Source organism: Ischnura elegans, chromosome 7 (assembly GCF_921293095.1).
Source record: "Ischnura elegans chromosome 7, ioIscEleg1.1, whole genome shotgun sequence".
Lineage (NCBI taxonomy): Eukaryota > Metazoa > Arthropoda > Insecta > Odonata > Coenagrionidae > Ischnura > Ischnura elegans.
In genome coordinates, this window is record NC_060252.1 from 90,546,100 (window position 1) to 90,572,583 (window position 26,484).

The 26,484-nt window shown below is 38.3% G+C and overlaps 1 protein-coding gene across 1 annotated transcript in view; it reads right to left on the reverse strand.

Annotated features, from left to right (window-relative positions):
- Positions 1–17,864, reverse strand: part of LOC124162499 (multiple epidermal growth factor-like domains protein 6) — a 29,467-nt gene extending 11,603 nt beyond the window's left edge. The window contains exon 1 of the mRNA XM_046539063.1: positions 17,751–17,864. The gene's annotated coding sequence lies outside the window, so the exon portion shown is untranslated. The remainder of the gene's footprint in view (positions 1–17,750) is intronic.
- Positions 17,865–26,484: the final 8,620 nt, after the last annotated feature.

Consider the following 26,484-nt stretch of genomic DNA (forward strand, 5'->3'; position numbering starts at 1 on the left):
TTCGTCACCTACTTCAGTGGCGTAACTATGGGGGGGATGAGGGGATAGATCCCCCCCCCCCCCCAAAGCCTCAGAGTAATATATTCAAAATATTCAAAACTATTGTCTAGCTTTGACATGCAATAACTGCATCTGCTTAAATATTAATCTTTACAGCCAAAATGATGTAAAATTTATTTCCAGGCATGCCATTTTTCAACAATTTTCCTGGACGCCGTTGCCTGGGGACCATCCATCCCCCCCAAAGCATATTCCTAGTTACGCCACTGACCTAGGTACTTTATGAATCTCAACCGTTGCGTTGTATACCTCCACCGTTTTTCCTTTACGCCTGTCCTTAAACGATTACGGAGAAAGTAAACTAAAGTACGGAGTAACTATGTAGGTAAATGTTAAAAGATTAGGGTTGAGATAGGTGAAATACGTCGATCATTGATCTGGTTCATATAAAATCAAGTTACGCCAATCTTTGTCGCTGTGACCAAGACTTAAATCGGGCACAGCTGTGTTGCTAGTATACAACTCCTTGAGTAGTTGAATTCTCTTCCACCCACATCTCTCTCAGCGAGTATCAAACAGAATGGGCTGCGCCAAAGATTATACTTAGCAACTTGATATTCATTCATATTATCTTATGCTCATTTCTACGAAGACAAGCAGGAAAAATCTAGGTGAATAAAAAAATGAGTATCAACTACAGAAGGCTGTAAGTGTCGCCGCCCTGATTATAATGCAATGCAGATAATGCGACTTTCTGAGATAAAACAAGGAAGAGAACGCTCAGTACCTAGCGAGGTCTTGGAGAGTTAATGGTTATTTTAAGATAATTAATCAAATAATGTGCGATCAGTTGAATAACGATTATTAAATAGTTATTTACTTCGTTGAAGTATATAAAAGGAAAGAGGTTATTGCAAAAAATAGCAGAAAACTTAAAGACGTACTGTAGAAGAGGAAAAAAGCGGGAGGACCGGAGAAGAGAATCAGCATTAGAAAGAGGGAAAATCATATTGAGCATGAGGCATGATAAATGGTACTTATCCATGATATAAATAAAAAAAATTAATATGGCATGTGGTGAGGCCACATCATTCCCTTCCATTTATCGAATCGATTGAATGAAATGTGATTACGGGTATAAGCGTAAGACCACACCGTAATAGTTGATAAACCACAGGTGAATGACGTTTACTACTTTTGAATTCCTTAGCAAGGCATGAGCAGAATAATTGAGGTACCACGTAATGATCAATATTCTTGGCCTTGGCGATATTTTATCGCAGATATTCATGTGAACGTTATCGCTATCGTAAATGGCTTCAGGAAAGTACTTGCGCGCCTATCAATTTCCTGTTTTAAATCACAAAGTTCATTAGCATCATCAAACGAAGAACTAAGGAGCGGCTTTTTCGATGAGACACAGAGAGTGTCAGAGGAGAGTACCAAAATGATGTCGCCTAGTATCTATCTTAGAGTAAATATATACATGGGGGCTCAAGATGACTACATAGCACCAAAAGCAGAGAAACATATAGAAACCCCAACTTCAGTATTTTATGGGCAATGGATAAAGTTGGCAAATAAAATTATTTTTAAAAAAATTATTAAAATCCTGATACTTCTTCTTCTTATCGAGTATCTCACGTGCGCATTCGTAACTATGACACTTTAAGGAAATAAAATTTATTATCGAAATGAACAGTGTGAAAACAAACTTTATTGTCGAGGTAAGACAACCAAGCCTATTGCGCGATCTCGGAGTTGGCCATTAGATTCGTGGTCCCATATGCAGTAGCCGAAAGTCACTTTTGCAAAACTTTACCCCGGGGTAGAACTGTGTTGATAGTTACACCACCCAGGAGGCACTATTTACGAAAGGCTGCGATTAAAACGAAGTTAAGACCGAGATAAATTATTGACGAGTTCACTCAGAGGAAATTCATTGAAATAACATACAAACAGCTTTAGTAATTTTCCACACTATTTCATAATGGATAATGGATAAAGGTAGCTGATAAAATTATTTAAATAGATTTTATTAAAATTCTGATACGTTTTCTTCTTATCGAGTAGTTCACGTAATATTTCATTAATAAACAGTGTGGAAAATTACTGAAGACCGTTCATGAATCACATTCCAATCTTCTAAAAACGATTAGAAACATGATATAAAATAATTCTGAGGAGGAGAAAACATTGATGGAAATGTGGGAGGAAAATTCTGTAATATCTTTTTGAATTACCGCCTTTTGTTCGAAGTGCAGCCCTGGAGGCGTAACAGTCGACACGGTATCTACCAGATAGCCACTTGATTGGAATGTTTTGATATCTACCTCCAGCGACCTCGTGTGAAACCTACCTTCTGAATTTGCGAAACGAACACTTGGCCAATCCTTGGACCCACGGATATTACAAAAGAGGATCTTCAAGTCGGCATCTGCATTTGTTGTCACCAACTGCGCATTGAAATGGGTTTTAAAAGTCGCCACTCGCGTCGCTGACGGACAAAATGATCCGAGTTTCACGGGGAAATATGGTAAAATCAGGGGTGTTAACCAAAATTTGCATATAGAATGATGTGATCTATCAAATTCAAAACTTTTCCATGCTATCCCTCGCGATAATAAACATTCTAATGAAAAAAATTGGATAAAGTGGATCGCATTGCATTCATCACAGCGCCGCGGACATTTTTGAAAACCGATTAAAATGCGACCGAAGGGGCAACGGAAATCAGCCTTCTCTTTGATGGAATTGGGCCTCCTCTATTCAGTCCCATTGCTTGGACATGTTATTGTTTTGAAGAGGTTGGTTATCCACCCTGGTTTCATCACACTAACCTCATAATTTGCTTCAACGCTTCGGAAATTCTCTCGTCCACGATTCAAATTCCACACTTGGAAGTGATTCCGACGCTATCGAAGAATTTCCGCCGTTATCGTCTCCCTCACCCGACTGGTATTATCTTGACACACACGAAGTGCGGAGAAATTGATAAATCCGCTCTCTGCTCCATTCAAGGGCGATTGCATTTAAGTGGATTCAAACGACTCCATCTTGTGTAACGGTCGCAAAAATTGTCTCTTTTCTATGAAGATAGCGCTCCTGTTTCTCACTTCTTAGACACTTGAATATTTTAAAATTGCCTAAGAGTAAATATAAAACGGAGATCTCAAGGTGTTTTCGCAGTAGCTCAAAGCTGATGTCAACATTAGGACCCCCTACTTCTTTACTACCGTAGTGAAAAGATTGATTTAGCTAAGGGAATAAGTATAAATATATTTCGTTAAAATTCAGTTGATGTTCAGGGAATTAAATAAACATTAAGTAAAATGACCAATCGAGTAAGAAAAAATGGGAACATACACTATCGTCGGAATCAGGCAATCAGACACATTACATGATCTCGAATTTTGCAATTTCAATCTTGGTGTCATGCTCCAAAGCCGGAAAAAAGGTTCTTCGTTACTTTTATCTGCGGGTATTTCATGTTAAAGGACTCCCGAGTCGACTTAAGCCAATCTAAAGAAATTTACACAGCCCATGAGTCATGTATCGTATGTCGAATTGGGTACCGTCCCATAGGTAACCAAACTGAATGAAAAGCAAAAACACTGGTAAACTAATCTCAATGAATGGAATGCACTTATTCATTCCCACGTGAAATGTGGAGTTATTTAAAAATTCTGACCGAATAACAAGGCAACAATCAATTTCTATGATTTTTTTACTGGTTATAATTATGTACTCGTTAGTAAGTAGATAAAACATTGCCCTTAAACGTTGAATAGCAGAAGAAATATTGCTCTCAAGATAGAATGACAAGAAACAAACTCCGGAAAAATGGAAGAATAAACTTCCATGCAAGCTGTGCGGAAACCTTAGTTATGCCTTGGCTGTTTCCGATGTTTTTGTTCTAAATGAGTTAGTGATAAACGAAGTAAATTAGAGATAGTTTGACCATCAATTTGGGATATTTTCGCCAAGCTCAGAACAATTAATAAGTACATAGTTGATTTTCTGCAATGATTAAGGGGAGCGTGGCATAGGGTGGGTGAAGCATTTAGAGGTCAGTGGTTAAAATCCTGGGTGAAGCCTACATCTACATCTTCATAATACCCCGCGATCCATCTCTAGGGGATTTAGTGGGGGTGATCAATCACCAGCAAGCAGCCTGCAAAAGGATTCCCACATGCACACAACATGGTCATAAAAATATTACGACTACTAAGAAATTGGTGCTAGGTGGCCTGGGGACAGGCCCCTCTTTCCAGAATGAGTTGAATTCCCCGGCCTGTTGCTTAGTCTAAGGTGAGCTCTAACCTCACTTATTCTAACCAACCCTCGAGTTGAAGCACGTGTGTGGTCGTGCGTGAACAATTATTGCATTCAAAATCAATGAAACCCAAGGGAATGGCAATCCCATCAATTAGGGCGCGGGCGATAAGAAAAAAGTCTTTAAACTTGATTGTTTCTGGCTTTACTTTGTGAAAATCCATTCTTAATAATAAAACGTTATTGTACTTTTCCACACGATTTAATTAATACGACCGGTTTCGTCGCAGAGGCGACATCATCAGGTACAGAATCCGTTATAATAACAGTTATTTTGTTCTTGTTTATCTGGTTGCTATTACGTTGGTAGGGGAGGGTTGCGTTGGGGTTGGAGCGTCACTCAGCTTCAGGGGAATCTCCAAGAGCGCTCAACATCCCCCTATCTGCCGAGAACCTCGCCATGGAAATCAAAACCATCAAAAACATTGCAGTTAAAAACAGATACGAAGAAAGTGTAATAGATAAATTGTTAAGGAAGAAATACTCCCTCCGGGCACAGAAAATGATATACCATTCATCCATTCATAATGAGCATAAGAAACGCTGGTGCAAACTGAGTTATTATGGAAATATTTCACAGGCAACCGCAAACCTTTTTCCCAGAGAAGACTTTAAAATAGCATATTATAACACATCTAATTTAAGGGCGTTATTATGCAATACAAAAGATAAAATTGACTTAAATGATAGAAGTGGCATTTACAGACTCAAGTGCAGTGACTGTGAGACCTATTACATAGGCCAGACTGGACGTTCGTTCCGAGTAAGAGCAGAGGAACATGGAAGGCATTTGAGAAACGGGGAATTAGAAAAATCGCATTTTGCGAAACATCTATGGGAGAGTGACCACAGGAGCAATTTTGTTCCGGAAATTCTCCACCTTGAGGGAAAGGGAAGAAGGATGGACTGCTTGGAGGAGTTGGAGATAAGGAAGCATATAAAAAATGGAATTTTAGCAAATGAAAATATTTTTGTAAACTATTCCCCGCTCTTGGAGATTCCCCTGAAGCTGAGTGACGCTCCAACCCCAACGCAACCCTCCCCTACCAACGTAATAGCAACCAGATAAACAAGAACAAAATAACTGTTATTATAACGGATTCTGTACCTGATGATGTCGCCTCTGCGACGAAACCGGTCGTATTAATTAAATCGTGTGGAAAAGTACAATAACGTTTTATTATTAAAAAAAGTCTTTGTTGAAAATATTATCAGAGTCAAACTATACTTTGAACCACAATGAGGTTTTCTAGAGGGAAGGCGCGTTATGAGGAAAGAAGTGACATTTTTTAATTTTAATTTCAAGATATTATATTCACAAGAAGATAGTACCTATATATTGGTATGGCAATATTTATGGCTTCATTAAATTCAAGCAATCCTTAAAAAAACGCACAGGCCTCCGTTTGGCAATGATAAGCAGTGAAGCAATTGAATGTTGCTATTCTCTGAAAAATTTCATGGCAGTTATATAGATTTTACGCGATTCGAAATAACAACGAAGAGGTATCCATCAGGGCGTGGAAAAGTGAAATGAAAATTTTATCGGAGAAAAGTAAACGGAGGATCGCGGTTTGAAAGTAAAGAAAGCTATATCTATGTGTTGAGCATTCTTATCAGCACCAGTAAGGCATGAAAGATAAATGTGTAATAAAGGCAAATAGAAGAAGATTTCGAGCAGCACGGCAGGTAGGGATGTTGAGGATTAAGAGTGCTTCGCGTTGCTTTCAAACTGCGGATCGTGCGCCAATCGGATCCCGCTCTTGAGCATTGATGACGCCATTTTGATTGCCCGTTGGCATCGTCGTGGAACGATTAGTCCGTGTAAGCGAAGCGATAACAACTATCTTAAGCCTGAATAACACGGTCATTAGTTTCGCCCCTCTAAGCGGTCACTCGAGCCATTGCTTTTTGGGACCGGAAAAGTGATCACTGGAGTGATCATTTTTCTTAATCATATGGTCCCTCCCGCCGTCACTTCCCGCATCATTTCCGATATCACAGCTCTATGTCGTTACCTATGCCGTTCCCATGATTGTCAAGCGTTGCGCTGCCATCGCCACATACGGGCATGCGTTCTGATTGGCTGATATGGGGTTTCAGTAACGGTTTCAGTGACGGAAAAAGCGACCAGACTAGTGATGAAAAAAGGAATGGGAATCCTCATCATTGAAGTGATCGCGAAAAACAATTGCGCGCGACGATCATTTCCGAGTGATAACTCGAGTGATCGCAGGAGTGATCACTCGAAAATGGCAAAAAAATTATCGTGCGATTCAGGCTTTAGATAGGAACTAGATGCAGGGTCGGATTTACGATGCTGGTGGCCTGGGGTCCATTTTGGTGGGAGGCCCACTGTTTCAGTTGTTGTAATTCGTAACGTAATAACAGGAAATGCGAGTAACGCAATTTTCTGCAAATTCGTTAACAATACATGTTACATACGACTAATGCATTACAATTCAGGCTCTTTCCTTGATTTCCGGCTGTAAAATCCGGGATGATGCCACTGAAACAGTAGCGGATACAGAGAAAACTCAAGGGGGGGCGCAAAAGATATCTTGAGTTACCTTTACCTTTATCGTAATAAAAAATAATCAAATCACATGCAAAACTTCAGAAAGGGCATAGCCGGATAAGAAGGTGAAAAGTCCCCCCTCCGGGATTTTTCTCGTACTTGGGGTATGCGATTGGGGATCAAATAGGACAAACCTCCCCACATTTCCTGCCCGCTAGATGCCCACCAGGGCCGGCTAGATCGAAAATACGATTTTCACTCTTTTTTTAATATCTCGGTCAAGAATGCATATTTTTTAATGTGGTTTGCGGCATTTGAAACCTTATTTAATGGAGCAGATTTCCAATTGTTTTCAAGAACTTTGAGCGGGACAAGAAGATACGGCGTCGATTTGAAAATGTCTAATGCATATTTTCATAAAATATGCTTGAGAGGGCCAAAAAGAAAAAACGTTTTCTGGAGGTGTTTTTTAATACCTTTCGGCTGGCGTATTGAAAAAATAACTTTTAGGTGGTGGAACATCGCGAAAAATGCGATTAAAAATATGCGATTTTGGCCATTTGATCTATGCTCTGGCCCTCCATAACACCCCTTTTTATTTATTATAGTATTCTACTGATTAAAGTGCCCACCACAGGGACAGAATTGTATGGATACTGGTTTTAGCAACTTGATTATTTGATAATAGTAGTTTTTATTTGCCCAACTTCCCAAAATTTTAACTGCATGAAAACTATTCAATCACGAAGTTTTTCACTGTTGTAATTTTAAAATTGACATTAAAATGAATAATAAATAAACGTTGACACTATATCCACTGAAAATTCCCAAGGATAGAGCAAGTTGGAAACGAGTACAAAGTCAGGACAAATAACCGGTTAAGCGGGAATTGTACATTCACTCAAGGATTATATTGAGTAGAAATTACGTGTCTAATTGCGAGCGATTATGTTTTCATGGAGACAACAAAAAAATGAATTCACTGGGAGTGACACTTCACAAAGGGGTGCTAATATGGACCAAAAATATCCTCCATTTCTTCCTCAAAATATTTTTCAGGATTGACCGCGATGCGTCATCATTGCTCCCACAGCCTTCCTCCACGATTTCCTTGTTCGAGAAAAATAGGCGCCAACTCCCTTATTTTTCTTTCAGCCGGCGAACGCAGTTCAAATACACGTCATGCTTATCTCGCGGTCGCGTCCATGTTGTTTCCTCCGCTTGCTTGACCGCGACATCGTTGAGGGCTTTCCCGCGAAACAGGAAGTAACTCAGTTGTTGCGCGCGAACTAGTCCTTCATTGCACTATGCGGGAATGGAAAATGGTCGCTGGCTTTATTGAGAAATTTTATGTAAAAAATACCAGGAAGTCGTAGAATATACCTCTTATTTTTTCGTATTAATGGAAAAACATTTTCCTTGAACGAGTGAAGCTGCGGACAGCTTCGTGGATGCGATTCCTCACGCTCATGTCACACATATTTGTACCTCAGAGTAAACATTCAACCGACCTATTTTCAGAAAATTATTCTGATTGATCATAAGGTACATCTGTTTGCCCGACTACGAGGATATTTTTTTAAATATTTTTTTCTATCGGAATTTTTTTTCCATTGAAATTAATGGTCGTAATTAGGGGAAGTATCAGAGTTTCAATAAATTCTATCTATGATAATTTAATTTGCCTACTTTGTACTTTCCCCACAATAATATTGAGGTTGATTTTCAGTGTTGAAACCGGCTTTTGTTTCACAGCGCAGCCATTTTGAGACTTCTTGTATGCATTTACTCATGCAGAGGATGGTGCGAGTTATGCGTGAATTAAGTTCACTCTTGTAATGCAAGGTGTTTCGTAGTCGTCAGTTTTCGCAAAAATAGTTTTTAAAAATTCCCGCCCTGCTATACTAAACCGAAGGACGATAAAAAGTTTTCCATTTGGAAATTTTTCTTTGGAAATCACACTTTTAAATATCCAAATTTCTGTACTCCTACGGTTATTCTTGTCTTCGGAAAAAAGAATTTAAATTTAAATTCCGGCTAGAATGCAAATGTCCCTTCGATATAAAAAATTTATGAAGTAAGTACTCCAAAATACAAGTCTCACGTAAAAATAGAAAAATGTAGCTCCGCAGCCACAACTAGGCTTACTATTTCAGTCAGATGTAAATTAATGCTGCAATTGAAGTCAAAATGGTTAGACGAAAGCGCCGCTAAATCCAACTTTGAATACAAATTTGCAATATAATCAACACCCTATAGGGTATTAAATTAGCCATCGAACATTTGGGAATATTGCGTATAAATTAAAATTTGCGTATAAATTTAAATTATATAAATTTGTTTTTAAACAAAATGGGATTTAGGTGAATTAAATGAACGAAAGTGTTTTCTTTCCCATATCAACTGACGCGATAGTTACCAAAAATGAAGAATTTAATGGGAATTAGTTTTAAATGCAGCAGTTGTGACATCCTTTAAAGTATATTTTCATTCTGTTATTTTTATACGCTTTTCGACAGTAATTATAATAACTTGATTGCTTATTATGAGCTTGGGTAACCATGCGGAACTACAACTTCAGCCAATGAAGCGTACACCGGCTCCACAATTCCACAGCAAGCTTAGCTCCAACTCGCTCTTTTTTGTATAGAAATGTATCATTTAAAACTAACTTATACAACCTGAAGTTTTTAGAGCAGATGAAATTGAAATGTTCAACATTTACCCAGGGCTTAAGCCTTAAAGTTCTGCATAACAGAGAACAATAAGGCAACAATTACGAATAAAAATTGAGACAATACCAAATGGTGAATAGGGTATTTAATATACAACTTGATAATTTCATGATGATAGCAAAAGTTTCAAGCATTTAAACCGTCGAGAGAAATCACCGTTCAAGTGGGAGAGAAACGCCCTCCTCACAACCAATTCCAACGGCGATAGTGCGACAATTTCAACGAGGAGAAACCGGAGAAAATAATTTAGGAATGGCGGAATTTTCACGCGTACTGGGCACACATGGATGACTCAATGAAGGCATTCCGCTGGAAATTTTTTGCTTATCTCCTTCAAGACTTAAATGATAGACACTCATAGCAGTTTATAAAACCCTTCACTACATTGTTTTGAGGCGCACTTTTTTTAAGGATAGTTTTCAGTTGCTTTCCCTGAGTTCCAGCGAGACTATATCGATTATTTATAGCTTTATGTATAGCTGAATATATTTATTGCTCCTAAAATAATTTAATATAATATGATAACAAAGATACAAAACCAAATTTGGAGCTTTAGGTAATTCTATAGGCCTTGGACTGTTGGTAGGATCACCCTCCAGAATGATTGCAGTGTTACAGAGAAAAGCAACATATTTTGATGCACTTGGGCATTTTTAATTTACCATTTTGTAATAAATATGCCTCGTATTTTGCTTCAGTTAAAAAGAACTCTCATCATTTGGACTCAGTTTAAACTGGAAATAATACTTCATTTCTACCCTATATTTTTATTTCAAGCAGCTTTGCTTTCAATTGTGGATTTATCGCTATTAATCTCATATTTTATTCAAGTGATCCATTCTTGACACTATTTTTATTGACGCGCAATACAAAGATGTTGGAGATTTAATGCATTAAAGTGACGCGCTCGAAGACGTCCATTCATTGCTCTTAGCTAAAAACTCTCCTATTTTTGATATTATTTACCAAAATTAAATTTCAAAGGAAAGCAATTGGCGAATTTAAGTCAATAAAAACTCGTATGAATTGTATGAACGGTTAAATATCAACGTTTCTATGATTTTTGTGCCTCAAAAGGCAGGGGACCAAAGATGTCCCCATCTCGTCGTCCTGGGTGTAGTTAGAGTTGTTAAAATAATAGAAAAGTATTCAGGGAGAAATTTATGTACCGAAATTAATTAAAAGTCGACGATTCCTGGGGAATTTCATACAAGAATAAGTAAAATGATGAAGCGTGTATTAGGCAAAGGGTAAAAAATGACCCTCTTTCCTCGTTCTAGAATCATATGCAAGTGTATTGAAGCATACTGCACAGTTAATCCTATCTTTCTTCATATCCATTCCCTCTTTCCGACTCTCGCCCATCCCCTTTCACTCCTAGAGCGAAATTCGTTGAAATAATAGTAGCAATTACCTATTAAATCTGCTGTGCGAGTATTCCTCTCTTTCTGACCATAATAATTTCATAAGAGACTACAGCCTTTAAGAATAATTCCAGCCTGCTACTCATGAGAATCATTTTAGTAAATCATACACACGGATTTAACGTAGATAATAAACCCATCTAGGAGGATGATGACTCTTCCATCAGCCTGAAGCAGCCAACAATGTGAGTCTCTTACCAGTTGCCTGCGCTCAAAGGAAAAATCGCAAGAGTCGTGAGATGAGAAATCTTCCGGATAAGCGGAGACAAGCGAAATCCCAAAGAGGAATGCTTTGACGCGGAAAAACAATCTCCTAGATGTAAATCTTATTTAAGAAGCGGCTTGGGTGCTCGATGTGTCAAGTACGTATCACAGAAAAACGAGATACGTCAGGAGACCCAGGACTGGATCAGTACACTGAAGAAGAAACGGTTGGTTAAGATAGAACATGAGAAGCAATGAGAAGACAAAGAAGAAATCATTGTGAGGAACGGGAAAAATATTTAGCAGCACGATTAAAATCACAAAAATTATATATGCGAATCACAACCAATAAAAAAAGTGTCTACAATTGAAAGATGAAGAATTGGAATATTAAAATTGAATTGAGCCATCAAAAATTTGAACCGATTGTAAAAAAATAGAGAGACCATAAAGGTTCCACTATCCACGAGAAAGCCTCATGGGTGCATTATAGGTGCAAAAGATTTGAAAGTGAAAGATTTAACCTCCGCTAGCCCCCTACGAACTGCCCAATCCAATGCCTCAAAATTATACAACGAAAGACAGACAGACTGCTTCTGAAGGGCGGCAGAGGGGTAGGACTGTCTAATACAGAATAGCCAACTTTTAAAAAGAGTAGCATTTGTCCGAGGCAAAACATCTAATTTAAAAACATTTTGCATTAGCAGTGAGATGTTCTTTTTGTATTTTGGGAAGGTGTGATGGATTTATTTTTGCTTTGTTCATTGCCCTTCATAGCTTTAGCGGACTAGTTACCTTTATAGTGCACGTAAGCGGCAGCCCAAAAGCCTAGTGCGAATGACTGTGAGTTGATGAAAGAGAGAAGCTGGCCAAAATCTTTCTTTGATACTTTTGTTACCATAGATATTTTACCAATTAAGGTAGGTTTCCATGGAGAATTCTGCAAACCTCCCCCTACCCTCTTTCCAAAATTGAACGTACCTCTTCCATTGAGGCCTATTCCTTTTCCTTTAATAAATCCTGTTCTCTTTTTACCCGTTAATTGTACATTTTCTTCCGTCAACATAGTTTATCTCCCTCATTATCATAGTTTACAAAGCCACTCCTTGATTAGAACTTGCTCTATCCAAACCTTCGCCTGCCGCAGTATCTCCTGTAAAAGTTTCCTCCTCTCGCCTACTATGCCTAGTACTTCGTCGTATCTCATCCCACACGTCCACTTAACCTCCTCAATTCTCAAAGGAGCATAATCTTTGATAAAGATTGCTTAAAAATTAAGGTTTCATAGTAGCTGGAAGGTTCAGGAATAAGCATCTGGGAAACTCTTCTTTACTTTTTCATTGTTGCATGAAATTCTTGCAGTATTTGGAATTGTGCTCTTATAATATTATGATATTTAACTTAATCAAAAATAATATTTAACGAAAACAATGAAAGGGTTTCTTAGATAATGATGAGGGTAAAAAATATCTCGGAGGAGCGTGAACTTCAAGAGTCCTTCCGATGACGCGATACTATGACAGGAAGTGGGTGGATGTGGCACGCTGTCTCGGTTTACGCGGGAAATTCTGTAAGTCATCGCGGTCACGCCTCAGGGCGAGGCGTATGAGCGGGAACCGCGTCATTGTGAGGAGCTCTAAGCTGGGTGAACGCGGTTCCTGAGGCTTCTTCATTAACGTTTTCTTCCACTGAAGCATTTATATATTTATAACTTTCTACTATAGAAGATGTAACTATAGTAAGAATATAATTTATAAATCGAAATATAGCTTATCTGAGGAATTATTTTATTATTTGAGCAATTTTTGAAAGGCTGTTTTCCGGAAAATGTCTTGACTCATCAAACAAGCAACAAAAAGTCTATAACTAAGTCAGTGAAATACTTTCTACTAATAAAAATGCATCAATACGTGCTATTTTTACTAAAATATTCCCTCTTTCCAAGAGAGTCAAAAGATTTTCCGTGGAAGTCATACCCCAGGAGGTTTTTATCTACTCCAAAATATAAAAATCTCAGGCGCACATTTGAGTCGTAAAGATATTACAATTAGATGATGATGAATATTGCTAATAAATTTAATTGTGTACTTTCGTACGGACGTAATTACCCCGTTATCTAGCATATACATTGTAAATGGTCTAATGTTAATGTTTAAATGAAAATAAAATAATTATTGTCATTAGTTGAAACGTATCATCACTATTTCGTCGGATGGAAGGTTCTGTGGGACTTATCACGCTATCATATAAATGACGGTATCTTTCCTCAACGCTAGCGGCTAATTCTATGGATCTAGACTCGGACCTGAGACTGATAAGCTAAGATATACGCACCACAATGGATGAAACGCTTACGGACTACGATTTTCCATTGAAAACAAGTAGATAATGAAATTTCGACGCCGGAAACCAAAGCTAGCATGCTACAAATGAAGCTGAGGTTTTGCCAACTATGAATAATTCTAAAGTCATAATGGTTCAGTAATTCAATTATGATCTGGCCAGCAATAATGAAAGATAGAAGCGACGGCGTACCCAGGATCAAAACTGGGGGGGGGGGGGTAAACCATGGTTGTTCAAGTTGTAGGTAAGATTTAAGTATGGAAAAGGTGAATGAAATCAAGATTTTAAGGAAACTGTAACAGTCTTTTATTAGTGTTTCAAATAATTTGCTTGAAAAAGTATTGTTTTCCTTAAAGATATTTGAGATTTTTGCTTTTAGGGGGGGGGGGGGCAGCTGCCCCCTCCTGCTCCTCGCTGAGTACGCCAATGGATAGAAGCACGCTTAAAATACAACTCTCTGAATGATCTCCTCTCATTTTCAAGCACAATAAACTTTTATCAGATAACTAAATTTCGACCAAAAGTGGCGCTGATAAAAGTGAAGGTGAAAAAGTGTCCTCGTTTTGGAAACGTGAGCTCAGCGCCAATAACATATTAGATAAAAAGTATTATACTAACATGTTTTGGTTAATATCGCGGTTGAAACTTTGGGGCACCCATAAACAATATCTTCGAAGTGCGTTATGATCCAGGGAGAGTAAATTGGCCCTCGTACGCTGAACGTGTGAAATCTACAAAACTGCGGCTAATTCCGTGGTGAGTTCTACCCTCACCTATCCAAATCAAACTTAGGGTTGAGTCACTGAGTTACTGATGCGGCGATTAACAGAAAACACTATTCAGGAAAGAGAGGGTAGTTAAAATATCAACATTGGAGATGGAACGTAGAAACATAACTAATAAATCAATAACCAATGCTAACGTGTAAAAAAATCACTAACGGCAAGTTGACTCAAGGACAGCGTATCGGATTGGAAAAGCTATAAACGGAGGAACAGGTGGATCTCGGGGGGGGTACATGTGCCCCCCCCCCCCCCCAGACCCTTAAAAAGTATGCAAGATTTTTGAAACGGTCCCGTTGTAAATGCGTTCGGTTTGTATTACGCGGTATACTTGCCCCCCCCCCCCCCCCCCACCGAACAAAATCCTGGAAATAGCCTTGTTTGTGCCCCCCCCCCAGAAAAAACCCTGGATCCGCCCCTGAACGGAGGTATTGAAGCAGGGATTTTTTCTTGGAGGAAAAATAGGCAAGCTATGGCAAATATCGATGGCAAAATTTATGATGCGATACAGAAACCACATCTACTCCACATTACTCTTCACCGAAAAACTAAATTCAGTATTTGGCTACATAATATCCGCCATTTTGAACACAGAAGAGGTTAAATAACGTTAGAAATAATTTCTAAATAAGCAACGTTATTAACTTGTGAAAGAAAAAGCTCCAAAGCCGGCCTCAATCATATCATATCAGGTACACCAGGCGCTATAGTTTATAATCGGTATAAATCAGTAAATCGATAAACGTGCACGTGATATATGCATTCTTCGACTATGGATTCAGAAATTTATCTAGTGCAACAAAAACTACAAGGAATGATTTGAAAAAAGATAAATGATAGCGCACGAAGCTCTTACATGCAGACGGCGGCAGATTCTTTATCCCACCCAACGCGTATAAATCAAAGCAGCCTCCTGTGGCTTTACCTTAGAGAGCCTTGAGGTTTTCGTCGCACGGGGATAATACATTTTTGAGTTCACGAAACAGTTCAATAGCTGCTGCTCAAGAAGATGAAATCAGTTACGTCACGTTTATGTTTAATTTCTCAAATTTCCAACAAAAAACTTGAATAGTGAGATATTTCTTTCATTACATTAGCTTTGAAATATACATGATTTTTCGGAAGGCTTGAGTTCATAAATGACAATAAAACTAAATTAAAATTAAAGTTTAATGTCATGTAACACAAGTTTTTGCAGGAATTTTTTAAATCAAGTTCATGATCTATCAGTAAGTGAAATTGAGTTGAATTTTTGGGACATGTACTCCATAAAATTATGGCGGAAAAATGTAAATGGGAAATTCATCGCCGAACTAGCAACAAGCCACTCTAGCCACTAGGTGCAATGGAGCTGTCAGTTTTTTTCGCTGCTCTTTTTAAGTTCTATCGTAGTATACAAGTGAGCCAGGGGTGAAAAAGGAGAATTCGGTCAATTATTATTTATTTGGATTCCATGCTGGGGCGAAAGTAAGGAATCCCTCTCCCCCAAAAATGAAGAAAATTTTTAGTGTTTATGATCTCCACCACCACCGCATAAACATACCGCAGTACTTCCTATCCATCCAGTAGTACCACCAAAATCCTTATTAATTTTTAACGAATTACACATTAATCTTAAAAATAAAACATCTTGTTGTGCCCTAATTTCTACTTAAATAATATAAAATGGATATAGTAGGTAATATATGAAAACCATATTCCCCACAGATTCAATAACTTGAAAATTATAATAGTGAAAATGAATGGTTCATTACTAAATGACTTCACCACTGACTGCAATAAGTGCGTAAATTGTACGGTTGCTGACGCAAGTTAGGATATTTGTAACCAAATCATGTAATCATTTCAATGCCTAATTCTCATTCAGATGATTGTGTATCCATTTGAGTTCGCGAATAGTGATATGATCACTCAAATACCTTCCGGAAGAAAACAAATGAAAAACTATCAGCGATTCATTTTGGCATAAACCTGGTCCACAACGAACCGGAAGGTTTTACACAAAGTGATAAAGCTTAGTAATTTTCCACAAAATGTATTGCACTGACCAATTATTATCGAACGGTGATTCGTGCTTAACATCGAAAGCTTTTGGTGCAATAAATTGAGTTACCTAACATTCAATAAATGTTATCAAGCAGTACGTCTTCCAGATTTCAAAGATTTTAAATCCCATGATTCAATTTCATTCCTAAATATACTGATCATATTGTTGAATTGCTTAGCCTGCTCAAATTCATTACCATTATCGCCAATTGTGCAAAAAAAAGACAACAAACCGGCTTTCGGGAATACCTTGGGGTCAGACAACCCCCGCGTAATACCTGTTTCTACGACTATTTTATGGTTTTGTCAATTTTAGGTCAGAAGATGGAAGTTGAACGGATCGAGAAATATTTGCGCGAAGCATTTCCCGAAATCCGTTACAACAGTCGACCTTTTTTGAGTGTTGTGAGAGGAAAGCGAGCGGCTAAAGATAAAGGTAGACGCTTTCAAATCTGAGCGGCGCGCCGCGGCGGAAAGCCGCGAAAGCTAAAAGAATCACACTCATAAAATATCACATGACTTCGATTTAACTTGGATTGATCTACATACGGTACCGCTCACACACTGCTCATATCCCAACACATCAAACACGGACATGACATTTCAAAACTTATTCTACCGATAAACTGTGGACAATGGAAGAATCAATTAAGAAAATGGAGGTCACGCTTGCGAATAGGTAATGCAACAACTGCAGTCTTATCTCATCTACCAAGGGCATGGCATTTCAAAATATATTATATCGATAAACTGTGGATAATAGAGGGAATAATAATGAAAATATAGCCTCCACGTTTGTGAATGCATCGGTAAGGTATAACTTACTCCGGGAGCCGAAGCGACTGATCGATTAAAATGTTTTTTTTTCAACGAAATGAGAACAAGGATATTTATACAAGAAATCGTTTACGAAGTACTTTTTTGTCAACGCTCAGGTTTAAACGAACAATAGTTATTTTAGCGAATACAATTTTCATAAAAACCGCCCTGAGTTTCGGAAGCTTTGCCGTAGGATCGGCTGTGAAAATATAACCGAGCTGACAAAACTTGGGTGAGTTTTTAGTAGCTAGTGATTGGAAAAATATTTTTCAGGGGGACATTTTATAACTTCGATTAAAAAACTTTTTCTAGTTTTTTTTCTGCAAAAAAGCGTTATTTCCGTGGGTGCACAGCGCAAAGCGACCAGCATTCCGTTGTTTTGAGTTCATCGGCCCGGACGAGCACCCGCGATCAATCGGGTTGAACGTGATTAGCGTGGAGAACTACAACGATTTGTCACAACGTGAATGCTAGATATACTTCTAAAAATAAATGAAAATAAAATGGCTTTCATACTGGCGAATGTATGGGCAGGTGAACTTACTCAGTGAGTCGAAGCGGCAGTAGATAGTCCTTTGGTGCGGTACCCGCTGTGCGGCGACTGTCGAAGTTATAATCTGTCTTCCAAGTGCGAGCCACTGTCCGCTTATGTCCCCCAAGCGCGCCGCACCCGATTCTCACCCTCCTGTCTCCCCCTTCCACGGAAAGATAACGCGAAGGTGAGAAACCATGGCGATCGTACCCCCCTCTCCACCAATCCCCACTTCCTTCCGCCACACTCCTCCCGACTGCGTTCACAAAACGCGACGCTTAGCCTCAAAATCATCCTTTTTTCCAAGAAAAGTAAACCCACACACACACGCAACCCACGGCCGCTGGGCACACAGAAATCGTTCCCTTATCTCCACTCATGACGCACCCCACCGCGTCCCCTCAAGTCCAAGAAGAACTAGCGAAAGTCATCACCAAAAATGGCAATATCGCTATGTTTAGTCATGGCATGATTAGTTTTCTCGGTTTCTGCTATAAACACAGAGAGATGATCAGTGCTCACTCACTCAATGATTCAGTACCCAAGCAGTAATAAATATCCGAATAACATCTAGTATACATTGTCGGCGTTAACACATGATTTCCGTGCGATATCTATGTAAATTCAGTTAACGTTTTATTGATATTTGTCAATTATCCAAAGGAACTATCAAACAACGTTGCAGCGATGCCCAACATTGGACACGGAAGTCCACATTACAGCATCTCTTAGATATCTTGATAACATCTGATGAATGGATAATGGGTTTGCTTATTATTGTTTTTGGTAATCGCCGGGTATAAAAACAAAATATTTCTGCTCTTCAATTCTATACAAAATACTTATGATTACCGTTTGGAATTACAATTTTTAAATGTCACGGATATTATAACTTGGACATCTATGTAATGTTATTTTCACAACTCCTCATGGATGTTACAAATAGGATATCTATGTAACATTGTCAAAATATCCATCGTGTTTGGGATATATTAACCTTATTTAGATAACCGATGGATATCTTCTGCTTCTTGGGTATGGTATTGTATTTGGAGGAGGCGACCGACAGCTGAGGTCATTTGCACCATGAAGGAGGGGTATGAAAGGAAGGGTGGAGAGAAACCTGGCGTCGGCACTTCTAAACGAAAAGCGCCGAGGGGACCACGGCTTAGCGTCCAATCCGACGGACGGAGTGTTGCGAAATGTCCCTACTATCCCTTCCCAAGCAGCAGGCGATATCCATCTGATATCTCAATTAGGTTGATATATCCAAAATACAGTCTTATCAAACCGTGGATATTTTGATAACGTTACACAGACATAATATTTACAACATCAATGACGAGTTGTGAAAATGACATTGCATAGATGCCCAAATTATAATATCCGTGATATTTGAAAATTGTTATTCCAAACGGTAATCATAAGTAGCATACGTTTCGTAAACAATTGAAGAGCAAAAATGTTTTTTGTACGTCGGAGGAATACCAAAAACCATAATAAGCACACCCATTATCTATTCATGAGATTTTGATAAGATATCTACGATATGTTGTAATGTGGACTTGTCCAATGCTGGACATCGCTGCAATGTTTTTTCGCGAGTCCTTTGAATAATTGACTGATAGTCATACAACGTTTTTTTTTTGTATCCGCTACTAATTGGATGAACAGGAGACACCATTAAAGAGCTCGTAGAACATATTGGATATCCGTTGCATTGAACAGTTTGTTTATTTCATTTCATCGAATTACCTTTCCGCCATTTTTTTCAGTATGTAGATGGTGAAACAGGAGGCCCAAAATCTTTTAGCGGGCCAATATGAATTGTTGTGGAAAGCTTCAATTTTCAAACAATTGAATGCAAAATTCCACAATTGGATGGATAAATTTTGAGCAAGGACCAAAGAACCTTATTAACATAAGTCAATCAATCAAAAGTGGTGACTTTCGAAATGAATTAACAAACCGTGGTCCGTGACCAATTTCGCATGCTATATGGCTTCACTATGCAAATCGAGGTCTCAGAGTTGTGAGTACCGAAAACCCCTCAGATGCTTTTAAAAACATAGTTACTTTTATTTTAAATCTTACATGCCTGTTCGGTTTGAAATAAAATGTAGCAAGTAGAGAACAACTGGGCTTTTTCATGAGCACAGAGCAATAGAAACCTCTCGATATATGACCGAAGAATTATAGCAAGCAGTATTCCCTGTTATGGAAAGTAACTCTTACTTTGCTCACCCAGAGAACGTATTGGTGGTGATGGTTTTTGATGACAGAAGGCACATTAGAGAGCTAGGGCTAAGAAGAGTATTAATAGCCAGACAGACTAAACCTAAAGGCAAAACTATCAGAAAATGTATTACTCCTACCATGAACTACGAAGCAACTGACTATGCAGAATCTACTTCACCTCTTCTTCGGAGAGTAACTAATGAAGAAATAGCTTCCTTCATTGAATCAGGCGATGAATCAGATTTGGATTTTAAAAACTTCCCATGTCACGCAAAAGCAGAGGAAGAGTTTGTGAAATTGGTAACGGAGGAATCCCTTAATGTTTGTGGTCATCGATCTAGAGATGGATTTATTAGTGCTATACTCAAATCTAAGTCCATTACGCCGATAAATTCACCACCAAATCGCAGTACAAAGTAGCGTTCAAAAAATAAAAGTTAAAAGAAGGACAACAATTGTAAATTGCACTAACCCTCATTGGTTGAATGAAGGGAGGGTGTGGGTGGAACTCAAAGTGCAGCCACCTCTCCGCGGTGAGTTCTGGGTCGTTTAAATGTTATTCAATGATATCTGAACAAGGGAAGAGCTGCACAATCAAACATGTTGTATTTTAGTCTAAAATATTACTTAAAGCAAGTATCACACCACTCTGAAAAATCGGCTTAATTGCAAAATGTATCCATTTTAATGATCTTGCGCGACCGGAAATAACTGCTTAAGCCCATGTATATGTATATATTAATAATAACCTATACTATTTGTAACCATTATTTACTATAGCGTTAAAAAATATGCATTTAATCATTTTACCACGAAAAAAAAACAATTATTTTCATCTTTTAAGGTGCTTTGTGGGATCGGGAGATGACGTATGATTTTATTAATTCTTTTTTCTTGCACGAAAGTATCGCAACTTTTCCACGCTATAGCGACACGAAATTTGTGACACGAGTTTTTTTCGCACCACCCTAATATAAGTAAATACGGGTAAAATAAGAATATCACAATCTCACTTGTAACGATTTTGTACGGGGATTTCAAGGGCTTTAATTGTTAGTGAGAAAAGCAAATCCTTTTTCATATATATTTCTGGTATAAAAAGGAAAGGAAGATACAAATTTTGAGCTGAAAACAATCACAACGGTAAAAGAACAATGAAAATCGATATTTAAGGAGCTTATCGAAGGAGTTCACAGGAAGGCGAGTTGGTGAAGTCACGTATCAAGCAAAGTCACAAAATGATTATTCCGTATGCCGTTTTAGCTCTTCTGGATGTTTACTCAGTAATTATTTACATATGTGTCTTTATGGCGAGGACCCTAATTCAGCAACCATTTCCTCTTCTGGGTCAGTCTTGTTTAGCTAAATCACTATGTTATTGGGCTGGTAGCAACAATAATGACGTTAATTTCCAAATAGTATTTCCTATGTACTCCTTACGGAGATATTCAGCGAGCAAGAGTCATTGATAGTTCACGAAAGGGACTAATGGAGAGGAGTCACAAATTTTGAGATCACTATTTCACGCCATGGACATGCGAAAATGGCTAACTCCATCATATACATGAGAAACTTTCACAATATAAAAAGATATTTCATATTTATATTTGATATTTAAAAAATGGAAGTATGAAGGACCGTTCTTAGAATATTAAATGGCCGTTTCGGGTTACCAGATAAGTCTTACACATAAAGGGGCTGAAGAATTTAACCGTTTACAGTCGAATGTTCCCATTTGGGAACAGATACATAAAAATTCATGAAAATTATATTTCGTATCTGTGAATACTTTTATAGCTTTTATTATGTAAGTAAAATACGGAAGTATTTTGTAAAGTGATTCGCATGACTTGTGAATACATCGGTCATTAATTATGCCTTTTCAAAATTTGTTATCACCTCTGTAGTGAGTATGCGGTTTATTCGATTTTTTCCCTAAAATCGCTCTCCAGTAACAAATTTTCATTCATTCAAAATATCAATATATTCACATTTTTAAACTTAGTTTTTGGTCAAGTGTATAGGTATATTTATATTTTTTAAGCAATAGCAAAATTTTGGGGCATGTTCCCATATGGGAACATGCTTGAAAACTCTCTTAAAATATTTTTGTTCGGGTTTTCTTTCATAGTATCTCTTAATTAGTTGTAAAATAAATAGGATATGTAAAAACTAACAAAAATCAGTTGGTGAGTTAGTTCGGTCTTCAAAGGGTTAAACTCTACTCTATCCAGTATAAGTATGGATTTGGGATAAACGGATTTTGCAGTAATACAAATGCCGGATGAGAAACCTATAAAGATGTATCAAATGAAACGCGCGCTCACAAAGCTTCAATTTTAATCACCTTTCACAGCTCATATCGTGAAGGCTCATATAAGGTACAATATATAGGATCATAGACGGCTACATTGAACAAGTCATCAGTTTAATAATTATAGTTCTTCCTCGCGTTCTGACCCGCAAGCGGATTAATAGGGTGGTTTCCTATTATTTTTTTTTTTCTCCTCAAACCACCGGATACAGCTCTTATTGGCCATTTTACACCCGGGTGTTCAACAAATGTAACTAGTAAACGTACACAAACGACCATGCCCTGGACCGGGGAAACCTACCCAGGCGGGACTCGAACCCGCGATCTCTTGTTTTGGCAGGCAAGGACGTTACCCCGCCGCCCCCTAAATCGAGAGATTATTACCCCTGGAGTACGTATTTCACGCTTTTAGATTTTTTAATGACGATATCTATTTTTCGCGATTAAATGAAAAGTGAAAATTTTCAAGCGCGCGAAAACGCGACGGCTACGTATGAATGCTGGGAAAAATCCGTGTGACGTCGTTCTGGTTCCCGCTGCTGTAAGAGAGGTGATCTTGGTAAGCATAGATTAATAAATTGAATCAACTCTTAGAAATCATTTTTCGTCAAAGCTCAAATAAATTATATAAATATGCATAGCATAATTAGGTGAAACTGAAATTATTATCTAACAACGATAATAAAAATACGAAAAATAAAGCCTTTGCCAGGCGCTCTTCCAGTATTAGAAAGGAAATATTCCACTCGGTCATAAATAACCGCTCGCTCTATTGGATCCATCGCTTCATGTATGTATTGAAATGCAATAATAGCTTTTTTAGGGAAGGAAACAGATTGAAGGGTGGAGGGAAATACGACGTCGGAATGCACTGTCAACGAAAGGCGCCAATGGAGCTGCTTTTTATCTTCCAATTTGGCGGTCAAAGTGCTGCCCATACTGGAATGTGGCCTCCGTGGATTAAAGAAGCAAAAATCAGAAACCATAATAAAATATTGCCCCCTCGCCCATCGCTAATCCGAGCCCAATAACATGGAAAATCAACGGTGGCTGCTTCATTCAATATTCATAGTCAACACGAAGAAAATCGAGTTATTACGGCCACCTTACGGCTTGGATTAACAAAACCCCAACAATTGAGTTTATTTCGTGAGGAACAGAAAAGCTAGTTCTCTTTTAAAATTGGCAAGCTAATATTCGTGGCCAAAAACTTAAATATTAATATTTAAAATAAAAAAACTGCTGTACAATATCGCCGGGGGGCGCAATTTCTGCAGACGCATGACGTATCTGTTTAGCTCAATTTACCTGGATATACGTATTGACGTCATTTTTGGCAGGAAGGTCGGCATTGTCGGAAAGCATTTCTCCACTTCAAATACGATAAAACGTTTTAAAAGATTGTTATGAAGCCAAGTCACTCATTTTTCCCAAGAATAAATAATTCTTATCAATCTGCGGTGTGTGCTATGAGAATCTTTAGGCGGAAGCTATTGTGATTCAAACTGTTCTGGAAAGATAAGCCGATTGACTCATCAATGTTATTCGTACAATACTGAAGATTCATTCCATTCTCACGTAAAGAAATTATTTGCTCTTATGTTCATAGCAGGATGGCCGATCTCGAAGGACTTGGTAGATGGTCACGCATCGTACAATAAAGTCGATTTAAATAACTCTACTTCGAAGCGGAAACTTTTCTGAATCAATTATGATATGCCCTCGGGGACGATAGAGTTCAACATATTTGCATACCCTAATACTGAAAATAAACTTGAAGGTGAACTTGATACATTTCGATGGAGTTTACAGTGATACTGATATACGAAAGTGTGATATGCAAGAACTAAGTAGCTCGAACATTCATGGGCAATGTTCTAGACGATACTCTTAACGGCAGAGTAACATTCAGAAATCCTCTTAAAAATGTGCATACTTTGATCAGAGCCGGAATGTAAAACGCTATATTTCACCTCAAAATTACCATCGCTCTCACTCAGAAGATCATTATGAATTCAGTTTAATTTATCACTTGAAATAATTTTTTATGGAGTGAATATCTCTCGACTATTTCCAACCCGCAAGCGGATTAATAGGGTGGTTTCCTATTTCCTATTTATTGCCTAAATCGAAAGATTATTACCCCTGGAGTACGTATTTCCCGCTTTTAGATTTTTTAATGACGATATCTATTTTTCGCGATTGAATAAAAAGTGAAAATTTTCAAGCGCGCGAAAACGCGACGGCTAAGTATGAATGCTGGGAAAAATCCGTGTGACGTCGTACTGGTTCCCGCTGCCGTAAGTGAGGTGACCTTGGGACGAGGCTTTGAGCGCTGATACGACGCAGGATGCTAGCACGTAGCAGAGTACCCTGCTAGCTGGTAGCGCTTAAATAAGGATTATTAATACCTTATCAAACGAAGGAAACTTTCCGACCTTAGGCAGTTTTAATAGGTAATTATTAAGACATGTTTCCCTGAGCTCTGTGCCTCATGCATGCATTGGTAATCGCAGTCGATGTAAAACTCCTATCCTCTCGTATAGAAACTAGGTCCCTGTGACGTCACGTGGAGTGGAATCGCATTGGCCTTTTCCAAATGAGGATAAAATTGACCGCTGCCATTCGTTTAAACTGGGATTTCTAAAACCAAATAATTTGTATATTATGAATACACTAATGATGGGTAAGGAATCGCAATCAATACATTTCGTTTTCTTTGATGAAGGAAAATACCCTATTAAAGGCAGGGGAAACGAGGGTCTATGGCGTGCTCGCGGTGTTACGCTCCTGAGTGTCGGGACTAAGTCCGAGACTTTTCACCCGCACACCTCCGGAGGGGAATGAGTCACTGGAATGACAGAGAAAGGAAAAAGGATAGGAGGCAGGAGGTGCCGTCGCAATGAGAGGCCGACGACGCCTCTAGTGAATGGATAGGGAAATCCCAACGCCGTCATTAGGGCGACGTTAGAGCCACTATTAGCGAAACCATGATTTGCTGTTCCTACAGAAATGAAAGAATATTCTTTCAATGAGAATAACCCATAAATATTTATGTAGATTGAATCAAAAAGAATCGCTGGAGGGGGAATATTTATGAGGGGGTGACAGATTGAGGTTGAAGCAACTCTAGATGTCCAACCCTAGGCTACGTTTATGCTTTAGCAATATGCCCTGATATGTGTTTGTTTTTTATTCACCGTATTTTCGCAGAGCTAAGCATTTTTTCTATCCCCAAGCGTAACTATTATTCCCGTAGCCTTGAAGCTATTATTTCCATAGCCTCGAACTGAGGTAGTCAAAATTAGGGTTTAGTGCAATCAAAGCAATGCACTATGGTTTTTCTATGCCTTGCTACCTTTGTTTCTGTCAGCATCTTACCTACTGAAGAAAACGCGTAGCGTAATACCACTTCATCTACCAATGGGTTCTTGAACACGTAAAAAGTCGAGCAGCTGCATTGAAAGGACAATTAAGAGTTTGATGAAGATAAAAAGGAGTGGGGAACGCCAAACTTAGTTAAGATCGCCAAATTATGTAACGGAAAATGGAGAAGTTAATACATTAATTTTTTAAAATAGATATTATTAAAATACAGGTTAATTTTCCTTATTGATTATTAAATGAAGCTGAAATAAAATTTTCAATCATTGCTAGAAATGGGTGTGGCTGAAAATCATTTTTATCTTCCAGGAGTTGGTGCGCTCAAAACTCTCAAATCGTTCGAAATTCACAATCCTTGCTAAAATAATACATCCAAGCATGGGCTTACCCAGCAAGGGGGGCAGCTGCCCCCCCCCCCCTAGAAGCAAAAATCTTAAAAGTCTTTACGCAAAATCAGTACTGGATTGAAACGAAAGTATCCAACAAATTTTCTTTAAACCCATGAAAAATGATATGTATTAGTATAAGATATGAAACTAAAATAAAATTATTTTTTCAAGGAAATAATCTCATAAACTAATAAAGCGCTGTTATAATTTTCTTAAAATGTTGGTTTCATTCACCTTATCCATGCTAAAATGTCACAACTTGGCTCTACCCCCCTCCCCTACACCATGGCTTGCCCATCCCCCCAGTTATGATCTTGCCTACGCCCTTGCATCTAAGGCCTATAAATCTTCAATCATGCTATCGCAGGCACGTAGTCAGAAATTTTCTTGCTTTCCAGCATAAGGCGGGGTTGGGTTTTTA